This window comes from Pelophylax lessonae, assembly GCF_965119305.1.
Source record: "Pelophylax lessonae genome assembly, chromosome: 8".
Lineage (NCBI taxonomy): Eukaryota > Metazoa > Chordata > Amphibia > Anura > Ranidae > Pelophylax > Pelophylax lessonae.
Window position 1 is genome coordinate 53,070,716 of NC_138775.1, and position 12,083 is coordinate 53,082,798.

Consider the following 12,083-nt stretch of genomic DNA (forward strand, 5'->3'; position numbering starts at 1 on the left):
AAAGTACCTTGCAACTGGCTGCCAGTGAAGAAGTAAGGACTGTCAGTGTAATACTCCAGCAGCTCTTAGAGGTGTGGTGCTAAATTTATAACCTTTAAATTATTTCTATTAACGTTCTCCACCATCAGAGCATAATGTTTACATATAGTCTGCACATTAATTTGTTTTTTCTTTTCCTCCTCTCAGTAAAATAGCGAGACCAACATCTAGATTTTGCAAACATTTCCACAGCGCAATTTGTGATGAGAGCAAAGCTGCAATTTTTAAATATTGTGAAAGGAAATATTCTTTTCCAGATGCTACAAGGATGACAAAACACATCCTGGCATGATAGAGGTGGCATAAAGATAATAAAAATACTTTATGGAATGAAATGAGGAGGACCAGAATGAAAGTGCAAGTAGCTTTCCTTCCAGAGTTCCCATTCCAGAAACACTCTTTCTGCTGCTTCTGGATCATCGCAAAGTGTTTCTTCACCAGTGGCATCTTCAAGTAAGGAAGTGTTACAAACCACGGCCTCCCAAAAATACACAATCTCTTCATTTATAGATAAAATGTCACCTGAAAATCAGGAGAATCAAGCTCATGCAAGAGCAATATATGCTTCTGGATCAGCATTGTCAATAACTGAAAATGCATATTGGCAGGAAGCTTTTACATTATTATGAGGGAATGAGGGGTGGTTATCTGTTCTCAAATATAGGTGAAATGTCCCTAAAATATAAAGTACATGTTATTCTATTAGGATTACAAAATTACATTTTAAAAAGCAAGTTTAGTTTATTTACTAGAGGTGGGGGACTTGAGTCACATGACTTGACTTAAGTCAGACTTAAGTCACCAGTTTGAGGACTTGAGACTTGCTTGACTAAAATTAGTAAAAGACTTGACTTTGATTTGGTATTCATGACTTGAGACTTGACATTGACTTGAGACATATGACTCGAAATGACTTTACTTTTTTAAGTTATTAAATATTTGCATTTTCTCAAGATGTGTTGAAGCAAAATGAATGTGCCTGTTATGTTTCTGACACCACAGTCACTTAAAACACCTTGGTGTGTTCTGATTTTTAGGACACTGGTTGTTTAACAAGGGAAATACTTAACATGTTTTTAGTGACTGTGGTGTTGAAACATGACCGGACGGAGGATTTTGAGCTGTTTGGGCAGACAAAGTGTTTCTTTAATATGCCAAGAAAAGAGCACTAAGCAGTTTTGTTAATATTACAAATAAAACAAAACCTTTTCTGACTACTGACTTTTAACTGATTAAAAGGTGAAAATTGGGGTAGATCAGTATTTTGACTTGAAGGTTAAGGGCTCTTTCACACGGGCTTTCCGTGTGAAAGGTCCGCTGCTGGACTTTTTTTTTTTTTTTTTCACGGAGCGGATGACATTTCTGTCATCCGCTCCGTAGGTCCGCAAATCATCCCATCCATTTGCGGATGATATGCGGACCTAATGTAAGTCTATGGGGATTGCGGATGTCAGCGGATGACACCGCTGACATCCGATTTTCCTTCCTTTCCGTTTTTTGAACGGAACAAAAATAGGATTTTTTCAGTTCCAAAAAACGGAACAGAACTGACAGGAGGAAAATCGGATGTCAGCGGATGGTATTCCGCTGACATCCGCAATGCCATAGACTTACATTATGTCCGCAAATCATCCGCAAAAAAATAGGATGATTTGCGGACATACGGAGCGCCCGTGTGAAAGGGCCCTTAGACTTGAGACTTGCTTGTGACTTGCACATGTGTGACTTACTCCCAAGTCTGTTATTTACTGAAAAAGCTGTACTTTTATTTCAAGCATAATACTTTTATATACACTGCATTTCACTTTCCCAGTGTAACAAAGTTACTTTTAGTTTGTGAAACTACTCCCACACTGAATTTTTTTCAACTTTTCAAAATTTTTTTCCATGGCTTCAAAATTTCCAGGATATTTTACATCTCTACTTGTGACCCAGCTTTGCTATCTCCTGGCCTGGGTGACCTCAGGGTGCCCCCATCGCAACGCTTCTGCTTACCTGACACTAGCACTTCCAAGTTCAAGCCCACAGCTTCCGGTAACCTGGGCCCTTCCATTGCCCTAGCAGTCCCTGTCCCAAAATTCAGGGGTGTTAGGATGAGAATTGTGAAAGAGGGTACCCTCATCATCTCAGGCTCCTGATCCCTATGGACTTGTGCGTATGCATTTTTTTTTATTTGTTTTTCTATTGGTTCAAATAGATGGCCATGCGTCTTTTTTTTTTCAGCCTTACCAATTATGTAAAGGCAAACATTTTTTTTAAATTTTGGATTGAGTAAGGGAGGGTTTTAACCACTGTCAGTTTTTTGCCATGTGTGCCCTATTAGGGAAATTTCCTTTTGCTTTCAGTCCAATAGACAAAACAGGAGGTGAGAGGAAATCTCTACATAGTAAGGGAATCCCTAGTTGCTATCAGAAATAGTGTCCCCATTGGAGGATTTCCCCTTTATTTCTGTTCTGGTGACAAGCCAAAGTTTGGGATTTTCTTTCACTTTCACTCTTAAGCCTCGTACACACGATCAGATTATCGGACAAATTGTCGTCCGTTTTTTTGTTGCATGTTAGTCTCATATAGAAAGTGAAGAGGTTACTTTCATATGAAAATGCTTGGACGCCAGAATTCCACTTCAGAAGTGATGTTATGTGTTGAATTGCTTTGTATGCGTTCTTTCTTTTTTGAGCATGCGTAGTCTTGCTCTTATGATTTTTTTGGGACGAAAACTGTACTGATTAAATGAAAATCTGACCTTGTGTTCACATACGATACAAATTTTATAGCTTGCACCTTCAGCTTTTGTTGTACGAAAATTTGTAATCGGCTGTCAAAAGCACCATACTAACCAGTGGTGGCTGGTGCATTGGGGGCGCAGGGGCGCCGCCCCCTCTATCCATGCGTCCGGCCCCCTAATCTACATGCAACATGCAGGGCGCCGGACGCATGGAGTTCAATGGGGTTTTTTTAAATTTTTTTTAGCATGTGATTAGAGCCAGAGGCTCTAATAGGCTAAAAAAAAAGGGTGGGTTTGGGGCGCAGAGCACTGCGCCCCGAGCCCACCCAGTTGTTTGACAATAGCGAATTAATATTCGCTACTGTCACACAGATCCTCCTCCGGGCCAATCAGGAAGCGGGTCTGAGACCCGTTTCCCAATTGCCCGAAAGGAGAAGCCATGCCATTGGCCATAGAGGAGGAGGGAGGAGACGCAGAAGACTGGGGGAAGAAGCCGAAGCCGCCGTCTGCTGCTGCTGCCTGCCCTCCCTCCACATATCGGACAGGGTGAGTGAGCCGATGACAGGGAGGTGGGGTATGGTTTGCGGCCTGGTGTGGCCCATGGAGCACCAGCCGCCACTGATACTGACGATCCGAAAATCGGCAGATCGTTAGTCGGATGAAATTTTACTTCCAATTTTCTTATCATGTGTACAGGCCTTAAGTGATCATGGTAAACAGGACACATAGAGAGGGTGAATCTCCCCACAACAGGGGAACAGACAGCAATAAAAGCCTGACAGTTGTTATAATCCATCTGCACTCTATCCAAAACTAGAAAAAAAAGTTTTGACTTTAGTTATAATTTTAAAGTGATACTAAACACACTGTTTAATTTGTATATTGTCCCTTCTATTTCTGTATAGGGAAGATGGCACTGTAATTATTTTAATAAAAAAAAAAGTACCTAATCGATATTCAGCTGTCACATGAGCCAGGTCTTTCCCAGCCTGTCTGCAGGGAAACATAACCAGGAGGAGCTTCTAGTCCTCTGTTGCTGGTCACAGGTTAAAATAAAATCAGCCTTTGGAATACAGGGTAAAAATAAATAGTTTTTATCAATAAACTGTTTAACCACCTCCTTCCCAAGTCTATTCTGACACTTCACTATTACATGTAAAAAAAACATTTTTTTTTTTGCTAGAAAATTACTTAGAACCTCCAAAGATTATACATTTTTATTTTATAGCAGAGACTCTATAGAATAAAATGGTGTGTGTGTTGCACTTTTTTATGTCACACTGTATTTGCGCAGTGGTTTTTCAAACGCAATTTTTTTGGAAAAAGCACTTTCATGAAAAAAAAAAAAAAAACAGTAAAGTTAGCCTAATTGCTTTTGTATAATGTGAAAGATGATGTTAGGCCGAGTAAATGAATGCCTAACGTATCACGCTTTAAAATTGTGTCTGCCCGTGGAGAGGCGGCAAACTATGGTGCTTAAAACGCCTTAAACAACTTTACAGGTTACCAGTTTTGAGTTGCACAGGAGGTCTGGTGCTACAATCATTGCTCTCGCTCTGAGGTTCGTGACAATACCTCACATGTGGGGTGCGATCACCGTTTACATAAGCGTGCCGAAGTAACGTATGCGTTCTCATTTGCGCGTAAGCACGGTGGTACATTTTTTTTTTATTATTTAATTTATAAAAAACATATTTTCTTTAGGTGCAGGCATCATCCCGGTATTACCACTGAACCCCAAGGACGTACAGGTATGTCCATTTGGGAGAAGTGGTTACATTTTTTATACAAATATATATTTGAAATCAAATCTTTATTATATTTTGGCAAAAACATGGCGTGGGCAGATTTCTGCTAGTTACAGGCTGTGTCACTCTGCTCCAGTCTATGTCTTAGAATAGGAGGGAGGCAAAGCCTCTGTCAATCTACATGTAATATCCTGCCTCCATTGTGTGTAGCTGGTTATTGGGCATGGACAAGTAGGGAGGGAGTGGGCTGTCATTTACCACTGTCTAAACACCCACATGTGTGACTCTATAGACACATGGGATGCTCAGATGTGATAGGGAGGAAATGCTCATCAAAGAAATTCACTGAAAACTGAGCATGTGCAGAGTTGCCACCGCAGCTGCAAAGTCCCCAACTGAAGTGAGGACATAAACAGAAGGTAGAGATAGAGAACAGCAGGATCAACCAGTGTTTTTGCAGAATACAGAAAACGAACCTCATAGTGACTAAGTATGAATATCATGTAATAAACCATTTATTGATAGGTTTTTATGATGTGGGTTTAGTGACACTTTAATAAGTTTATTTTATTTCTTACAAAAGTTTTTTGATTTATTTAATTAATTCTGCAGCAGGACAACTACCCCAAACACACAGCCAATGTCATTAGGAACTATCTTCAATGTAAAGAAAAAGGAGTCCTGGAAGTGATGGTTTGGCCCCCACAGAACCATGATCCCAACATCATCTGGGATTACATGAAGGGACAGAAAGACTTGAGGCAGCCTACATCCACAGAGCATAGGTGATTAGTTCCCCAAGATGTTTGGAACAACCTACCTGCCAAGTTCCTTCACAAACTGTGTGCACAAGCACTGTGTATCTAAAATAATTCAATAATTGATGCTGGTTTGAATCCAAAGGGTGTGAATTCAAGCATTCTTAATTTACAGCATTTTTTCACACCTGACTAAAACTTTTGCACAGTACGGTATATATACTGTGTGTGTATATATATATATATATATATATATATATACACTATATTTTAAAAAGTATTGGGATGCCTGCCTTTACACGCACATAAACTTTAATGGTATCCCAGTCTTAGGCTGGCCATACACTATACAATTTTCTTGTTCAACTTTCCTTTAGATTTACCAAAACCATGTAATGTAGGGTCAAACCTAAACACGTTCAATTTGTATGCAATCAGGCAGGCCCTTGCACTACATAGTTTAAGGTAAATCTAAAGGAAATTGAATAAGAAAATTGTATAGTGTATGGCCAGCCTTAGTCCGTAGGGTTATATATTGAGTTTGCCCACCCTTTGCAGCTATAACAGCTTCAACTCTTCTGGGAAGGCTGTCAACAAGGTTTAGGAGTGTGTCTATGGGAATGTTTGACCATTCTTCCAGAAGAGCATTTGTGAGGTCAGACACTGATGTTGGAGAGAAGGCCTGGCCCGCAGTCTCCGCTCAAATTCATCCCAAAGGTGTTCTATTGGGTTGAGGTCAGGGCTCTGTGCAGGTCATTCAAGTTCCTCCACCCCAAACTCGCTCATCCATGTCTTTATGGACCTTACTTTGTGCACTGGTGCGCAGTCATGCTGGAACAGGAAGGGCCATCACCAAACTGTTCCCACAAAGTTGGGAGCATGAAATTATCCAAAATGTCTTGGTATGCTAACACCTTAAGAGTTCCCTTCACTAGAACTAAGAAACGAAGCCCAACCCCTGAAAAACAACCCCACACCCTAACCCTCCTCCATCAAATTATTTGGACTTGACTGGCCTGCACAGAGTCCTGACCAACCGATAGAACACCTTTGGGATGAATTAGAACAGAGACTGCGAGTCAGGCCTTCTATTCCAAAATCAGTACAAAGAGCAAATGACTCCTGCGCTTGAGGGGTTGCCTTGCGGCTGGTATCCTGAAAATGCGAATCAGGTCAAATTGTAGTAAATTCAGGCTGTGCTGCCACTCTCAACGGGTTGTGGTAACCCAAAGCAGATACTGGAAAATAGAAATGGACAGAGGGCGCACCAGCCTAGTGCATTATCTTTAAAACAATTTATTGTAATAGACATATATACACATTATACTCACAAAACGATTATGAAACACGGGCAATAAGCAATGAGGGACCACCAGGGGTCTCCACTGGGCATCCTCAGCTGCCGCAGGCCGTGGAAGGATGTAGACCTAGAACAGTTGAAGCTGTTATAGTTACAAAAAGGGTGGGCCAACTCAGAATTGTACTCTATGGACTAAGACTGGGGTGCCATTAAAGTTCATGTGCGTGTAAAGGCAGGTGTAACAATATAGTGTATGTGTATATATATATATATATATATATATACATACATATATATATATATATATATATATATACATACTGTATAAAGCAATACATTTTCTACCTCCTTGAATTTCTTTTCAAATATCAGAGGTTAATAACGTCTTATAAAAATCAAAGGGTAAATCTTACCAGGAAGGCATATACAGTTCAGTGAATAGAAGATAGACTACTCTGCATGAATGGCGGCCTTGCTGTGTACAAAACATGCTGTCTCTGTCATTCTCATATCATGCATTGTGACCACCTACTGAAAAGTGATTTATTGCTGTCCTTGGCTTTGGAAATAAAAGAAAAAGTCAAATGGTTAACAGCAAGCAAGTGCACTCACAAATTAAGAATAATAAATGGCGATACACTATGAGTGGTTTTCTGTCTACTTTCATAAATCACAAGTTATAGTCCTCTTGTATTTGAGAAGAAATTCAAAGTGGTGTTTGGACCCTAGATACAATGGGGAAAATTTATTGAGTGGTGTAGAAACTATTGATCGACCGATATCGTTTTTTTACCGCCGATACCGATATTTTGGTCATCAGATAACGGTATCAGCCGATATCTTCGGACATTAAATTAAATGATTTGATTTTTTTAATGTCTACAGGTACACTTGTGGAGGGATCTGGGGGTCTAAAAGACCCCAAACCCCTCCTCTGCCCTTAAAAGCATTCAAAATGCCAAGTTTGGCTGTTTTGAATGCTGTACGTTTTTTTAATTCGGCGCCGCCAGTACCCCGTAAGTGATGTCATCATGACATCACTTCCGGGTACTCGGCATCGCCAAATTCAAAGAAATGGAGACCCGGTCAGACGGCGCCGGTGAAGGTAGGATTCCCGCATGTCTGCAGGCATCACTCAGGTACAACACTTTCCCTAAATATCGGCAATATCTGTAAATCAAAAGGCCGATTCCGATATATCGGGGAAAGTGCATATCCACCCCCAATATATCAGTGGTGCCGATAATCAGTCAATCACTAGTAGAAATCCCTGAAATTTTCCTCGTACCCCTGCACCAAATTTGTTGGTGTCGGTCTGTGGTGAACAGGTCTATGAATCTGTTTGATGCTAGCCACACACTAGTAGAATTTTGTTCAAAAATGTTTATTTAAAAAAAAACATTTGATTTATTTTCTAAGTGTTAATGGGGTCAATTCAACATTTTTTTACTGAAACGAACAAATTTCTAGCGGTGTATGTGGTTTTCATTAGGAAAAGTTAATTTACTCCAGAACTGAATGTTAAAAGCAATTTTTTTAAAGTGTTAGTTCATCTTTATGAGGAAAAAAATGTAGAGGTGAACTAACATTGGACACCCTCTAATACCCTCTCCCCCCCCTTCCTGATGCCTGCTGTAATTACCTGGATCTGGAGATCCTGAGCACTCAGTGCTCCTGTCCAGTAGTTTGAGGATTTGAAATCTCCTCCCGCTTCTCTGTACAGTGCTTCCGGGATACACCAGATCAATTCTGATTGGTCAGTGCCATCACAGTGAATTGATCTGGTCTGTCACAGAAGCCCTGCTTCGGGAGCCCTCACAGCTTGGCATCCCCGGGGGTAAGTACAGCGGGTACAGGAGGTGAGGTGGGTGCATGATGTTGGTTACCTTTACTTTTTTTCTGTAACAATCAACTAACCTTTTAGGAATTTTTGAATGGCAATGGTCAAGTTGATAAGAATTTCTGTATCAGTGTTTGTACAAATGTCTGTTTGAAAATCTACTAGTGTATGGATAGCTATTGGAGGTGGTGCTCATATCTGATCTCACATTATGGAAAACTTCCTGTTTGGACACAGAAACCTGAAAGACAGAGAAGGAAAACATTGAGAGCAGGGAGGACAGAAGAGTTGGAGGTTAAACGAGTTATAGAACCAGCAAGTTGGAGGCATAGAAAGAAAAGAGAAGATCTGTGGTCCCCCCACCAGATATAAGCAAGTTTAACCCCCAGACTTAAAAGCGGAGGGTCCATTTCTTCTACTGAGTACAAGAGGGATGTGTGCCACACTTCACGGCATGTTTACCTGGAGCACTTTAGCACTTTGATCATGAACTTTTGAGCACCAAGCACTTTATTGGAGGACGGATGGTTATGAAATGGATCACTTTTAAATTTGGAATATTTCGGCACAATTTTTTGTTGGACTAACTCATTTACTGCACATATCTATATATTATTTGGTGTGTCATAGAATGTGATATACATTATATGCTCTGTGGTACTATTTGAGATTTTGGTATAAGTGGTATAGCACTTGGTGAGCAGCAGCTACAGATGTTTGGATGCATACCGTGGGTATTTGTATTTTGTTATAGTTACCTATCAGGTCCTCCACCCATGTGACTCATCAGTGCTCAAATGTAACCATTGCCATATTTGCATCAACAAAATCCCCCATCATTTGTTTACATTTAGCTATAGACTGGGGAATTTCCCAGACAGCAGCTGATGGGGCTGGGAATGAGCCATCAGTTGCTAGGAAGCTGGCATCTGCTGACATCCTAGCAACCATTCGTGACAATTTCCCAGCACAAAATGGCCAACACTGGGCACTAGTGACTCCGACTCCCTGTATGCCAGCTCAGAGTTGGTCTTAACCACTTGAGCCCCGGAAGATTTTACCCCCTTCCTGACCAGGGTTTTTTTTTGCGATTTTTTACTGCATGACAATTGCGCAGTCGTGTGACGCTGTACCCAAATGAATTTGACATCCTTTTTTTCCCACAAACAGAGCTTTCTTTTGGTGGTATTTGATCACCTGTGCGATTTTTTTGATCATGCGCTATAAACAAAAAAAGAGCGTAAATTTTGCAAAAATAACAATATTTTTCACATTTTTTTTAAATGAAATTCCCTCCAAAAAAAATGTAAAAATCAAAATTTTTTAACATTTTCAGCCAATTTGTTTTATGCTACATATGTTTGGTAAAAAAATCGCAAAAAGCGTATTTTGATTGGTTTGCGCAAAAGTTATCGCGTTTACTAACAAAGGGAAAGATTTTTGTCATTTTTGGTGTTTTTTTTTTTAACGAGTAATGGCGGCGATCTGCGATTTTTTTTTTGCAGGACTGCGACATTGCGGCGGACAGATCGGACCCTTGACTGACATTTTTGACACTTTTGGGGTTACCAGTGACATTACTGCAGTAATCAGTGCTATATATATGCACTGTTACTGTAAAAATGACACTGGCAGGGAAGGGGTTAACTGTATTGGAGAGGGAGGGGTTAAGTGTGTCCTAGGGGCGTGCTTCTAACTGTGATTGGCTGTGGCTACTACTGTAAAAACAGAGATCAACGGTCCTACATAGTAGAACCGTCTGATCTCCATTTTTACACAGGGGAGAATGACAGGCGGCTTGTTTACATTAGCCGCCTGCCTTTCTCCCGCTCTACCGACGATCGCCGTGTGACTGGCGGACATCGGGTCCGGGGCGGGCCCGGCGTGAACGAGCCGGGGCGGGCGCGCGCCTCAGCGGGCGAACGCTCGCCCGCTATTGGCTCACAAGCCGGTGACAGGCTAGTGACGTATATATACGTCACTTTGCCTGGCCGGGGCTGACCGCCGCAGTATATGTACTTGCGGCAGTCGGCAAGCGGTTAATTACCATCAGTTTCCTGATCTCTGAGCTTTTTGGTTATCCATTTATAATTTGTCACGGCCATAGAGAAAGATTCTAATTGTGGCGGTAGTAAGAACTACCTGAATTTGTCACACCTGTCAGTTTTGGAACTGAAACCAGCACAAACGCCTGCCTACATTAGGCACAGGTAGTTTTAAAGTCTTACAGTTCTTCCAGATCTGTTCAGTAATTCCTCTAAGTAGGAGCTTCATGTAATAAAGTCCGGTCACTGCTGCTCTCTCCTTGTGTAGGGTGACAGGTCTTGTCTCCGCCCCCTCCTATATTTTCTGCAGGCAGCCTGTAGTGGGTGTGGTCTTCTAGTCTCTTTTACACCTCAGCTCTCAGGCTATATAGAGCGCAGTGATGATGTTACAAGGTAATAATCAGGTTTCTTAAAGACATTTGGTGCATACAAAGTGGATTTATATCCTTTGTGGCTAAGGGGACCTACTGCCAGAAAAGTCCCATAACAGGTTTAATAGATTCTCCAGTATGTTTCTATTTTCTGTAACAAAAGGCCCATCATTTCTGGTGTGTTTTACTTACTAAGGTAAGGGATTGTTGTCCCGTTGGGTGAACACATAAGAAGCCTTTTTTTAGAGTAGGTGAAGACCTATATACACTATATTATCAAAAGTATTGGGACACCTGCTTTTACACCCTTATGAACTTTAATGGCATCCCAGTCTGTATGGTTCAATATTGAGTTGGCCCACCCTTTGCAGCTATACCAGCTTCAACTTTTCTGGAAAGGCTGTCCACAAGGTTTAGAAGTATGTCTATGGGAATGTTTGACTATTCTTCCAGAAGCGCATTTGTGAGGTCAGGTATTGATGTTGGAGAGGCCTGGCTCGCAGTCTACACTCTAATTCATCCCAAAGGTGTTCTATTGGGTTGAGTTCAGGACTCTGTGCAGGCCAGTCAAGTTCCTCCACCTCAAACTCACTCATCCCTGTCTTTATAGATCTTGCTTGATGGTCTGGCAAATCAATGAAGCAAACCCATAGCAATGTAATAAGAGTGCAATTACCTTTTGTCTACTCAACCCTTTTTAATCTGTGTTGCAGTTGTTCATCACCGGTGCTCATTGAGCTGCAGTATTGAATAAGCCCTAGGCTGCCAGCCTTTTAGCTTCCCTGCCTGGAAGTGGTTAACATGACCCGATCAATGACTATTGATCATTAGGACAATACAATGGAGCGGGCTTATGTTGGTCATCAACTTATTGCTCGCCCAGTGGAAGAATCCTTTCAACCTTAAAGAATGAAATATTAATGGGAAGACGGTGCAGCGAGCAGATGGAACAATAGGGATCCCAGCATGGGCACAGAAGGGATATTTTTAGTGTGCCATCCAAATAGGAAAATTACCTGCAGTGAGAGCACAGATAGATTGCATGCTGAATAAGCCCGCCGCAAACCCACTGAGCGTGTCTAATTGTGTCTGTGTTTAAATGTATTCAGCCCAGCTATTTGTGTTCTGCAATATTTGCAGGAGATGAAGAAAAGCAGACTTCTTATGGTCCAGGGCTGCTACTAATCAGCTGTTTGGCCAAAGAAGATCATCAACTCTGACTTTTGAAGGAAAATTTTAGCTTAAACAATATGGTTT